Source organism: Oryctolagus cuniculus, chromosome 21 (genome assembly GCF_051225735.1).
Source record: "Oryctolagus cuniculus isolate XC-2025 breed Fujian yellow rabbit chromosome 21, ASM5122573v1, whole genome shotgun sequence".
Classification (NCBI taxonomy): domain Eukaryota; kingdom Metazoa; phylum Chordata; class Mammalia; order Lagomorpha; family Leporidae; genus Oryctolagus; species Oryctolagus cuniculus.
In genome coordinates, this window is record NC_142887.1 from 45188572 (window position 1) to 45202061 (window position 13490).

Genomic DNA, 13490 nt, shown 5'->3' on the forward strand with positions numbered 1-13490 from the left:
ACACTAACCCTAGCCCTTGCCCTCACCCTATCCCTAACCCTAATTCTAACACTAGCCCTAGCTCTAACCCTAACCCTCGAGCTAGCCCTATCTTTATCCCTAGCACTAACCCTAACCCTAAACCTCAACCTAACCCTAAAATTAGCCCTAAACCTATCCCTAGACATAGCCCTAGCACTAACCCCAACACTAAACCTAACCATAGCCCTAACCCTAACACTAATCATAACACTATCCCTAGACCTATACCTAACCCTAAACCTAACTCTATCACTAACCCTAACCATAGACCAAGCCCTAAAGCTAACCCTAACCCGAGACCGAGAGCTAACCCTAACCCTAACCCTAACCCAAACCCTAGCTGTAGATGTAAACCTAACCCTAGCCCAAACGCTACCCCTAGCCCTGGGCCTAACACTAACCATAAATCTGACACTGACCCTGACCCTAACCCTAACCCTTACTCTAGCCCTAACCCTAACCCTAACCCTAGCCATAGCACAAGCCCTAACCTTAACCCTAACCCACCCTAGCCCTAGCACTAAACCTATCCCTAACCATAACCATAACCCTAACCCCAACCTAACACTAACTCTAGCCCTAACCCTAACCCTAACCCTAGCTCTAGAGTTACCCCTAACCCTAACCCTAGCCCTAACACTAATATTAGCCCTAGCACTAACCCTAAACAAAACCCTTATCCTAACAGTAGTCCTAGCTCTAACCCTAATCCTATCCATAGTACTAGCCCTAGCCCTAACCCTAACCCTAAAGCTAACCCTAACTCTAAACATATGCCTAGCCCTAACCCCAACCCCAACCCTAACCCTAATCCTAGACCTAGCCCTAGCCCTAACCCCACTCCTAACCCTAACCATAGTCCTAACCCTAACTCTAACCATAGCCCTAGCCCTAGCCCTAGCCCTAAATCTAACCCTAACACTATTCCGAGCACTAACCACAACCCAAACCCTAACAATAGACCTAACCTTAACCCTAACCCTAGTCCTAGCCCTAACACTAATCCTAAACCTAGCACTAACTCTAACCCTAAACCCAACCCTAAACATAGCCATAGCCCTAACCCTAAACCTAACCCTAGCCCTAGCCCTAACCATAACCCCAACCCTAACAATAATCATAACCCTAGCCCTAACCCCAACCCTAAGCATAACCATAACCCTAGCCCTTGCCTTAACTCTAACACTAACCATTGCCCCAGCCCTAACCCTAACCCAAACACTAGCCCCAGAACTAACCCTAATCCTTACACTAACCCTAAGCCTAGCACTAACTCTAACCCTAACCCTAACCCTAAACCTAAACCTAAATCTAACCCTACCCTAAACATAAACCTAACCCTAACCCTAAACTTAACACTAGCCCTAGGAGGAGAGACGCCCAGGGCTCCGAGTCCACATATCGGCGCTGGAAGTGGAGGTGAGCTTAGTAACCAGAGACATTGGCGGGGAAACGGCGGACAGAATTTTAGAGGGACGTGGGTTTTGAAGCGGGAAAGTCCAATAGACTACAGGAGAGAAGGAAAAATAAATAAATAAATAAATAAATAAATAAATAAATAAAAAAAAAGGTGGGGGCATACTGGTACAGACAAGTTCCACTCTCTGCCAACCTTGCAAAGGTGAGCAAGAGACAAAGAGCTGGGATATACATAATAAAAGGGGAGAGTTAAGACTACAATTCAGTAGCCTAGGCAACCCAGTGGGAGTCCGCAGGACTCTTTGGGTAGAAGCCAGGAAGCTAAATACCATCCATTCTGCTCAGCCTTGCAGTATTACTTACCTCCTGAACAAAAAATAAAATAAAATAAAATAAAATAAAATAAATAAATGAATAAATAAATAGAGATTTACCACACATAACCTGAGGGTGTCACCTTTGCACACCTGTAACCCTGAAGAACCAAGCAGAGCTCTCAGGCCACACCCATCTCAAGACTCCAAGGCTCCTCCATCAGCAGGCAGTACACTTAACACGGACACAGTATAATAATAATAATAATAATAATAATAAACTCACAGTGAGGGAAACAGAATTAACCATGCCAAGCAATAAACACAGAAATCTAGGGAACAAGATCAACGATGACATTATGATGCCTCCAAATAAACAAAACACCCCAAGCCAAGAGTATGAAGATGATGAGATAGAAGAAATGCAAGATACGGATTTCAAAAAATTTATGATAAGAACATTTAGAAGTTTTCAAAAGCAAATCCTTGAACTACAGAAATCCTTATTGGACAGGATTGAGAATCTCCCTTGTGAAAATGAAATTTTAAGGAAGAATCAAAATGAAATGCAGAAACTAGTAGAGCAGGAAAGTGTGATAGTGAAGAGAAATCAAAATGAAATGAAGAGCTCAATAGATCAAATGACAAACACATTAGAGAGCCTTAAAACAGAATGGGTGAAGCAGAAGAGAGAATATCAGACTTAGAAGACAGAGAACAGGAAAGGATACAGTCAAACCAAAGAAAAGAAGAGGAAATTAGAGATCTAAAAAATATTGTTGGGAATCTACAGGATACTATTAAAAAAACCAACATTCGGGTTCTAGGAGTTCCTGAAGGCATGGAGAGAGAGAAAGGATTAGAAGGCCTTTTTAGTGAGATACTAGCAGAGAACTTTCCGGGTCTGGAGAAGGACAGAGACATCCTAGTACAGGAAGCTCATAGAACCCCCAGTAAACATGACCAAAAGAGATCCTCACCACGACACGTTGTAATTAAACTCACCACAGTGAAACATAAAGAAAAGATCCTAAAATGTGCAAGAGAGAAATTTCAGATTACTCTCAGAGGATCTCCAATCAGACTCACAGCAGACTTCTCATCAGAAACACTACAGGCTAGGAGGGAATGGTGAGACATAGCACAGGTGCTAAGAGAGAAAAATTGCCAGCCCAGAATATTATATCCTGCCAAGCTCTCATTTGTGAATGAAGGTGAAATAAAGACCTTTCATAGCAAACAGAAATTGAAAGACTTTGTGGCCACTCGTCAGGCCCTGCAAAAGATACTTAAAGATGTGCTACACTCAGAAACACAGAAACACGGCCATCAATATGAAAGAAGGGAAAGGAAGAACACCTACCAGTAAAAGAGCATGGGAAGCTCAAAGCATATACTAGAAAATATTTCCGGGAAAATGGCAGGGCAAAGTCACTACGTATCAATAGTCACATTAAACGTGAATGGCCTGAACTGTCCAGTTAAAAGACACAGACTGGCTGACTGGCTTAAGGAACAACACCCAACTATTTGTTGCCTACAAGAAACACATCTCTCTAACAAAGAGGCATGCAGACTGAAAGTGAAAGGTTGGAAAAAGATATTCCATGCCAACAGAAACCAAAAAAAGCAGGTGTAGCCATATTAATATCAGACAAAATAACCTTTAATACAGGGCGGAGCCAAGATGGCGGAATAGTGAGGGCGCGCACCGATAGTCCGGGAAAATTTAGTTTAATAAAAGGGGAGTTATGGTAGCCGCAGAAAAAAGAACCAGGAAAAAATTGCACGGGAATCGTGAATCGGAGGACGTACTGGGAGAACAAGGTCGCCCACCACGCGGAAGCCAAGTCGCGGGACCGAGCCGCAGAAGCCCCAGGGTCTGCACGCCAGTGCTCCAAGGGGAGTGCATGCCACACAGACAACAGCGGGGAGACTTGGGACGCTCAGGGCTCCGAGTCCACACATCGGCGCTGGAAGGGGAGGTGAGCTCAATAACCCAAGACATTGGTGGGGAAACGGGGGTCAGAATCTAGAGGGGGGCTGGAAAGTGCAGCAAACTCACTACCGGAAAGAAGGAAAAAAAAAGCTTCGGGGTTTCTCTTCCCCCTAACCTTGCAAAGGTTACAAGGCTGCAAGGCTTGAAGAATTCCCAAGAGACAAAGAGCAGGCCTTCTCTCTGGATTTACATATCAATGGGGGAGAGCTAAGGAACTGAGTCACTACAATTCAGTAGCCTAGGCAACCCAGTGGGAGTCCAGAGGAGCCAAAGACTGGAAGCTAAATACCATCAATTCTGCACAGCCGTGCCCTGCGGTGTTACTTACCCCCTGAATAAATAAAATAAATAAATAAATAAATAAAAAGAGAGAGATTTACCACGCATAACCTGAGGGTGTCACCTTTGCACACCCTTAACCAGGAAGAACCAGGCAGAGCTCTCAGGCCGCACCCATCTCAAGCCTCCAAGGCTCCTCCAACAGCAGGCAGTCCACTTAACACGGACACAGTATAAAAAAAAAAGAAAGAAAAAAAAACGCACAGTGACGCAAGAAGAATTAACTATGCCGAGTAACAAACACAGAAATAGAGGGAGCAAGATCAACGATGACACCATGATGCCTCCAAATAAGCAAAACACCCCAAGCCAAGAGTATGAAGATGATGAGATAGAAGAAATGCAAGATACGGATTTCAAAAAATTTATGATAAGAACATTTAGAAGTTTTCAAAAGCAAATCCTTGAACTACAGAAATCCTTAATGGACAAGATTGAAAATCTCTCTCGTGAAAACGAAATTTTAAGGAAGAGTCAAAATGAAACTCAGAAACTAGTAGAACAGGAAAGTGTTATAGTGAAGAGAAACCAAAATGAAATGAAGAGCTCAATAGATCAAATGACAAACACATTAGAAAGCCTTAAAAACAGAATGGGTGAAGCAGAAGAGAGAATATCGGACTTAGAAGATAGAGCACAGGAAAACATACAGTCAAACCAAAGAAAAGAAGAGGAAATTAGAAACCTAAAAAATATTGTTGGGAATCTACAGGATACTATTAAAAAAACCAACATTCGAGTTCTAGGAGTTCCTGAAGGCATGGAGAGAGAGAAAGGATTGGAAGGCCTTTTTAGTGAGATACTAGCAGAGAACTTTCCAGGTTTGGAGAAGGACAGAGATATCCTAGTACAGGAAGCTCATAGAACCCCCAATAAACATGACCAAAAGAGATCCTCACCACGACACGTTGTAATTAAACTCACCACAGTGAAACATAAAGAAAAGATCCTTGTGGGGAGCAATCCGGACTAGACTAAGTTACTCGAATTAAGACTTATTCTATGCATCTGCTCTCCCACAATATGGCGCTGGGAGAGAAGTAAATAGCTTCCGCACAGCTGCCTCCAGTTCAACCAATTAACTGTAGGACTTGCTCCTGATTGGAGAGCAGCGTACTCGGCGTGTGGGCAGCCGAGTTGGGATTGGCGGAGGAGGACTATAAAGGAGGAGAGAGACGGCATGCACCGGGAACATCTATGGGGAACATCTAGCTGAAGGAACACCCGTGCAGCCCCCGAGAGAACCGGCCGGCGGTGTGCCGCTCCCCTGCGGAAGTGGGGAATGCGGCCAGGGGGAACTGCCCTTCCACGGAGGTGGAAGGGATAGTAGCCAACCCGGGAAGAACCAGCAGCAAACCCGGGGAGGGCCGAGCAGACGAAAGAACAGCGCAGGGTCCTGTGTCGTTCCTCCACGAAGAGGGGGAGCGACATAATGGTGCCGTGACTCGGATAGGAAACCTAGGACGGTTAGGAAACCTAATAGGGAAGAAACGGAAAGAAATGGGAAAATACCGGAGAGAGAGACTAGCAAACAGCCTAGGGAAAAGCCGGACGAAAAAGGAGCCGGAAGAAGCTATTGAAAGCCTAGGCATAGACTCGAAACAGCCTAGGGAAAAGCCGGACGAAAAAGGAGCCGGAAGAAGCTATTGAAAGCCTAGGCATAGACTCGGATACGGACTACGGGGGGAAGCTGGGAGAAATCTCTAAGGTCGAAAGCAAAAGTGAAAGCTAGAACAAACAGACTCGGACGCGGACTGTGGGGAGAGGCCAGGAGAAATGAGGGAGGAATATCGTTGGAGGAAAGCTTGGGGAAACATACCGGGTAGAGAAAAGTGTTAGGGAAATTGAAGCCGCGGGGGGCAGGCCAAGGCGGACACGAAAGCCACTTTGGGATTCTCAAGTTAGCCCGGGAATAGGGGGCGAAAAGTTGAAACCAGAAGCTGAGACGTAAGCCAGATTGGGATCCGTCTGATTAGCCCGGGGAGCAAAGGACGGGAAGCCAAATCGTGGGGCGGAGACGTACGCTGGGTTGAATTCGCCAGGCTAGCCCGGGGAACTTGGATTGAATGCTAGTGGTGGAGACGCAAGCTACGCTGTGTTACTCGCGGAAGCCGCCGCGTGCAGAGAGAGCACGGGGCGTGAATAGATAGGGAACGCTGGCGTAGGCCGTGGTTCAGACGCGAAAGGGTTAAGCGTGGAGACCGCGAAGCCGAGCCGCGCAAAGCCGGGAAGCTGCGCAGATGAGAGAGGCGCGCGGGCTGAAGCGGCGCAGAGCCGGGAACCCGCCGGCGGGGCGAGGTGCCGGAAAGCTGCGGGGATAAGAGAAACAGAAGTTTGGAAGTGAAGTAAAAGAGAAATGGGAATGCTGGAAGATAGAAGTGAAATGGGAGAGGTAGGAATGCCCGGAGATAGAGAAATAGAGAAAAATAAGGCCTCCCCTCAACATGCCAATTAGAAGGCTTGGATTCGGTCTGCCCGATTAGTGAGGCGATGAGCACCTGGGCGGCTAGCCGCAGGTCACCGAAGACAGGCACGAATTAACATCAGTAAAGCTTCCCCACAATGCAACAATTAGGAGGCTTGGATTCGGTCTGCCTGATTTAAGGCGGTAAGTGCCAGCAAAGCTCGACCAGAGTATGAGCTGCAGGTCACCGAAGATAGGCACGAACCAACACTAATAAGTCTCCCCCACAATAAGGCAATGAGAAGGCTTGGATTCGGTTTGCCTGATAGGTTTTGTAAGCCCCTGCAGGCAGAGCAGAGCATGCGCTGCAGGGCACCGAACACAGGCACGCATCAGCGCCTAAAAACCTCCTCACAACATGGCGAAGAGAGGACCCGGATTCGGTTTGCCTGATAGGACTTGTAAGAGCCTGTGGCAACTCTAGCAAGCAGAGCAGAGTGTGTGCCGCGGGACACCGAAGACAGGCGCGTATCAACGCTAAAAAATAAAAAGAAAGGGGGATCTGTGGGGAGCAATCCGGACTAGACTAAGTTACTCGAATTAAGACTTATTCTATGCATCTGCTCTCCCACAATATGGCGCTGGGAGAGAAGTAAATAGCTTCCGCACAGCTGCCTCCAGTTCAACCAATTAACTGTAGGACTTGCTCCTGATTGGAGAGCAGCGTACTCGGCGTGTGAGCAGCCGAGTTGGGATTGGCGGAGGAGGACTATAAAGGAGGAGAGAGACGGCATGCACCGGGAACATCTATGGGGAACATCTAGCTGAAGGAACACCCGTGCAGCCCCCGAGAGAACCGGCCGGCGGTGTGCCGCTCCCCTGCGGAAGTGGGGAATGCGGCCAGGGGGAACTGCCCTTCCACGGAGGTGGAAGGGATAGTAGCCAACCCGGGAAGAACCAGCAGCAAACCCGGGGAGGGCCGAGCAGACGAAAGAACAGCGCAGGGTCCTGTGTCGTTCCTCCACGAAGAGGGGGAGCGACAATCCTAAAATGTGCAAGAGAGAAATTTCAGATTACTCTCAGAGGATCTCCAATCAGACTCACAGCTGACTTCTCATCAGAAACCCTACAAGCTAGGAGGGAATGGCGAGACATAGCACAGGTGCTAAGAGAGAAAAATTGCCAGCCCAGAATATTATATCCTGCCAAGCTCTCATTTGTGAATGAAGGTGAAATAAAGACCTTTCATAGCAGACAGAAATTGAAAGACTTTGTGGCCACTCGTCAGGCCCTGCAAAAGATACTTAAAGATGTGCTACACTCAGAAACACAGAAACACGGCCATCAATATGAAAGAAGGGAAAGGAAGAACACCTACCAGTAAAAGAGCATGGGAAGCTCAAAGCATATACTAGAAAATATTTCCGGGAAAATGGCAGGGCAAAGTCACTACGTATCAATAGTCACATTGAACATTAATGGTCTGAATTCTTCAGTTAAAAGACACCGTTTGGCTAACTGGCTCACAGAACACAACCCAACTATTTGTTGCCTACAAGAAACACATCTCTCTAACAAAGAGGCATGCAGACTGAAAGTGAAAGGTTGGAAAAAGATATTCCATGCCAACAGAAACCAAAAAAAAGCAGGTGTAGCCATATTAATATCAGACAAAATAAACTTTAATACAAAAACTGTTAAGAGAGACAAAGAGGGACACTATATAATGATTAAGGGTTCATTTCAACAGGAAGATGTAACTATTCTAAATGTATATGCACCTAATTACAGGGCACCGGTCTATTTAAAAGATATGTTAAGGGACTTAAAGGGAGATTTAGATTCCAATACAATAGTACTGGGGGACTTCAATACTCCACTCTCAGAAATAGACAGATCATCCGGACAGAAGATCAACAAGGAAACAGCAGATTTAATTGACACTATTGCCCAAATGGATCTAACAGATATCTACAGAACTTTCAACCCTACATCTACAGACTTCACATTCTTCTCAGCAGCGCATGGAACCTTCTCTAGGATTGATCACATACTAGGCCATAAAGCAAGTCTCAGCAAATTTAAAAGAATTAGAATCATACCATGCAGCTTCTCAGACCACAGCGGGATGAAGCTGGAAATTAGCAACTCAGGAAACCCCAGAAAGTATGCAAACACATGGAGACCGAACAACATGCTCCTGAATGAACACTGGGTCATTCAAGAAATCAAAAGAGAAATCAAAAACTTTCTGGAAGTAAATGAAGACAACAACACAACATATCAAAACTTATGGGATACAGCCAAAGCAGTATTGAGAGGCAAATTTATAGCAATAGGTGCCTATACCAAGAAATTGGAAAGGTACCAAATAAATGAGCTTTCAGCGCACCTCAAGGACCTAGAAAAACTGCAGCAAACCAAACCCAAATCTAGTAGGAGAAGAGAAATAATTAAAACCAGAGAAGAAATTAACAGGATTGAATCCAAAAAGCATTACAAAAAATCAGCCAAGCGAGAAGCTGGGTTTTTGAAAAAATAAACAAAATTGACACCCCATTGGCCCAACTAACTAAAAAAAGAAGAGAAAAGACCCAAATCAATAAAATCAGAGATGAAAAAGGAAACGTAACAACAGACACCACAGAAATAAAAAGAATCATCAGAAATTACTACAAGGACCTGTATGCCAGCAAACAGGAAAACCTATCAGAAATGGATAGATTCCTGGACACATGCAATCTACCAAAATTGAACCATGAAGACATCGAAAACCTAAATAGACCCATAACTGAAACAGAAATTGAAACAGTAATAAAGGCCCTCCCAACAAAGAAAAGCCCAGGACCAGATGGATTCACTGCTGAATTCTACCAGACATTTAAAGAAGAACTAATCCCATTTCTTCTCAAACTATTCAGAACAATCGAAAAAGAGGGAATCCTCCCAAATTCTTTCTATGAAGCCAGCATCACCTTAATCCCTAAGCCAGAGAAAGATGCAGCACTGAAAGAAAATTACAGACCAATATCCCTGATGAACATAGACGCAAAAATCCTCAATAAAATTCTGGCCAATAGAATACAACAACACATCAGGAAAATCATCCACCCAGACCAAGTGGGATTCATCCCTGGTATGCAGGGATGGTTCAACATTCGCAAATCAATCAATGTGATTCACCACATTAACAGACTGCAGAAGAAAAACCATATGATTATCTCAATTGATGCAGAGAAAGCATTTGATAAAATTCAACACCCTTTCATGATGAAAACTCTAAGCAAATTGGGTATAGAAGGAACATTCCTCAATATAATCAAAGCAATTTATGAAAAGCCCACAGCCAGCATCCTATTGAATGGGGAAAAGTTGGAAGCATTTCCACTGAGATCTGGCACCAGACAGGGATGCCCACTCTCACCACTGCTATTTAACACAGTTCTGGAAGTTTTAGCCAGAGCCATCAGACAAGAAAAAGAAATTAAAGGAATACAAATTGAGAAGGAAGAAGTCAAACTATCCCTCTTTGCAGACGATATGATTCTTTACTTAGGGGATCCAAAGAATTCTACGAAGAGACTATTGGAACTCATAGAGGAGTTTGGCAAAGTGGCAGGATATAAAATCAATGCAAAAAATCAACAGCCTTTGTATACACAAGCAATGCCATGGCTGAGAAAGAACTGCTAAGATCAATCCCATTCACAATAGCTACAAAAACAATCAAATACCTTGGAATAAACTTAACCAAGGACGTTAAAGATCTCTATGATGAAAATTACAAAACCTTAAAGAAATAGAAGAGGATACCAAAAAATGGAAAAATCTTCCATGCTCATGGATTGGAAGAATCAATATCATCAAAATGTCCATTTTCCCAAAAGCAATTTATAGATTCAATGCAATCCCAATCAAGATACCAAAGACCTTCTTCTCAGATCTGGAAAAAATGGTGCTGAAATTTATATGGAGGCACAAGAGACCTCGAATAGCTAAAGCAATCTTGTACAACAAAAACAAAGCCGGAGGCATCACAATACCAGATTTCAGGACATACTACAGGGCAGTTGTTATCAAAACAGGATAGTACTGGTACAGAAACAGATGGATAGACCAATGGAACAGAATTGAAACACCTGAAATCAACCCAAACACTACTGCCAACTTATATTTGATCAAGGATCTAAAACCAATTCCTGGAGCAAGGACAGTCTATTCAATAAATGGTGCTGGGAAAACTGGATTTCCACGTGCAGAAGCCTGAAGCAAGACCCCTACCTTACACCTTACACAAAAATCCACTCAACGTGGATTAAAGACCTAAATCTACGACCTGTCACCATCAAGTTATTAGAGAACATAGGAGAAACCCTTCAAGATATTGGCACAGGCAAAGAACTTCTGGAAAAGTCCTGGGAGGCACAGGCAGTCAAAGCCAAAATCAACTATTGGGATTGCATCAAATTGAGAAGTTTCTGTACTGCTAAAGAAACAGTCAGGAGAGTGAAGAGACAACTGACAGAATGGGAAAAAATATTTGCAAACTATGCAACAGATAAAGGGTTAATAACCAGAATCTACAAAGAGATCAAGAAACTCCACAAAAACAAAACCAACAACCCACTTAAGAGATGGGCCTCAATAGACATTTTTCAAAAGAGGAAATCCAAATGGCCAACAGGCACATGAAAAAATGTTCAAGGTCACCAGCAATCAGGGAAATGCAAATCAAAACCACAATGAGGTTTCACCTCACCCCGGTTAGAATGGCTCACATGCAGAAATCTACCAACAACAGATGCTGGCGAGGATGTGGGGAAAAAGGGACACTAACCCACTGTTGGTGGGAATGCAAACTGGTCAAGCCACTGTGGAAGTCAGTCTGGAGATTCCTCAGAAACCTGAAGATAACCCTACCGTTCGACCCAGCCATCCCACTCCTTGGAATTTACCCAAAGGAATTTAAATTGGCAAACAAAAAAGCGGTCTGCACCCTAATGTTTATTGCAGCACAATTCACAACAGCCAAGACCTGGAGCCAACCTAAATGCCCATCAATGGTAGACTGGATAAAGAAATTATGGGATATGTACTCTTTAGAATACTATACCGCAGTAAGAAAAAATGAAATCCAGTAATTTGCAACAAAATGGAGGAATCTGGAACACATCATGCTGAGTGAAGTAAGCCAGTCCCAAAGGGACAAATACCATATGTTCTCCCTGATTGATGACAACTAACTGAACACCAAAAAGGAAATCTGTTGAAGAGAAATGGACACTATGAGAAACATAGCCATAGCCCTAACCCTAAACCCTAAACCAAGACCTAGCCCTAACCCTAACCCAAATCCTAGACCTAAACCTAACCCTACCAATTGCCCTAGCCTTTCCCTAACCCTAACTCTACCCTAGCCCTAACCCTAACCCTAACCCTAACACTAAACCTAGGCCTACCCCTACCTTAAAACTAACCCTAAGCCTAAACCTAACCTAAACCTAACCCTACACTTACCCTAACCCTAACCATTACCCTAGTGCTACCTCTAACCCATGCCATTGCCTTAACCCTAACACTAAACATTGCCCCAGCCCTAACCCTAACCCTAACACTAGCCCCAGAACTAAACCTAATCCTAACCCTAACCCTAAGCCTAGCACTAGCCCTAAACCTAACCCTAAGCCTAACCATAAACCTAAACCTAAACCTAACCCTAAACTAAACCTAACCTTAACCCTAACCCTAACACTAGCCCTAAGATAACCCTAACCCTAACATTAACCCTGACAATCCCTAGCTCTAAACCTAACCCTAGCCCTAAACCTAACCCTAAATACAGACCTAGCCCTAAACCCAAACCTAACACTAACCCTAACCATAGCCATAGACCTAACCCTAGCCCTAGCCCTAGCCCTAACCCTAACCATAACCATAGACCTAGCCCTAACCATAACCCTAGCACTATCCCAAACCTAATCCTAACCCAAACTCTAGCCCTAACTGTAATAATAATCACAGACCTAGTGCTATACCTAACCGTGACCATAACACTAGATCTAGCCCTCACCCTAACCCTAACCCTAACCCTAGCCCTAACCCTAACCCTAACACCTAGCATAGCCCTAACCCTAACCCTAACCCTAGCCCTAGCACTAGCACTAACCCTAAAATAACTGTAACACTAACCCTAGCCCTAGCCCTAGCCCTAACCCTAACCGTAGCTCTAGCCCTAACCCTAACCTAACACTAGCCCTAACCCTAAACCTAACCCTAATCATAACACTATCCCTATCAGTAGCCCTAGCCCTAACCCTACCAAAATGTAAGCTTACCCTAACCTCTAAAAATAACCCTATCCCTAACATCACCCTAAATCTTGCACTAAAACAACCCTAAACATAGACCTAACCGTAACCCTAGCCCTAAATCTAACCTGAACACTGGCCCTAACCACAACCCTAACCTTAGCCCTAACCTTAACCCTAGCCCTAACCCTAACCCTAACCCTATCCCTAGCCCTGACCCTAACCCAAACTGTAAACCTAACACTAACCCTACCCTAACCCTAACCCTAACCCTCTCCCTAACTCTTACACTAACCTTGTCAGTAACCCTAACCCTAACCCTAACCCTTACCCTAGGCCTAACCATAACACTAACCCTAGCCCTAGCACTAGCACTAACCCTAACCCTAGCCGTTGCCTAGCCCTAACCCTAACACTAAACCTAGCCCTAGCTCTATGCCTAACCCTACTCTAGCTGTAAACCGAACACTAACTTTAGCCCTAGAACTAGCCCTAGCCCTAAAACTAACCATAACCCTAGCCCTAACCCTAACCCTACCCCTTACCCAAGCACTAACACCTAAGCCTAAACCTAACCCCAACCCTAACGGTAACCATACCCCCAAACCTAACCTTAGCCCTAACACTAACCCTAACACTACACCTAGCACTAACCCTAACCTTAGCCCTAAACCTAAACCTAAACC